Source organism: Egretta garzetta, unplaced genomic scaffold (genome assembly GCF_000687185.1).
Source record: "Egretta garzetta isolate BGI_Z169 unplaced genomic scaffold, ASM68718v1 scaffold60, whole genome shotgun sequence".
Classification (NCBI taxonomy): Eukaryota; Metazoa; Chordata; class Aves; order Pelecaniformes; family Ardeidae; genus Egretta; species Egretta garzetta.
This window is the reverse complement of record NW_009258269.1, coordinates 3164063-3164425: the sequence shown is the minus strand read 5'-3', so window position 1 is coordinate 3164425 and position 363 is coordinate 3164063.

Sequence of the window (363 nt, the reverse complement as noted above, 5' to 3'; positions counted from 1 at the left end):
GATCCGGTGTGCCCCCAGCCATGCTGAAAGGCCCCCCGCCCCTGCTGCACCGCCTGTGCCGGCTCGCCCCTCCCTGGGTCGCTCTCCCAGATCAGGGGGTGCCAACCTGCCTCCCCTCCGAGAGCATTCCCAGCCACCCTATTGCCTTCTCCACCCTCCCGCTCCCCCAGCGCCTCCTGGGCCGGGATCAGCCTGGCTCCTCCTGCAGGGATGTGACAGCAGCCAAGCTGCATGCTGGGCCCAGATGATGCTGGGCTGTTATGGATCATGCTATTCATAGAATCATCAGATCGTTTGGGTTGGAAAAGCCCTTTAAGCTCCCCCAGCCCAACCGTTCCCCTACCCCTGCCATCCCACCCCCAA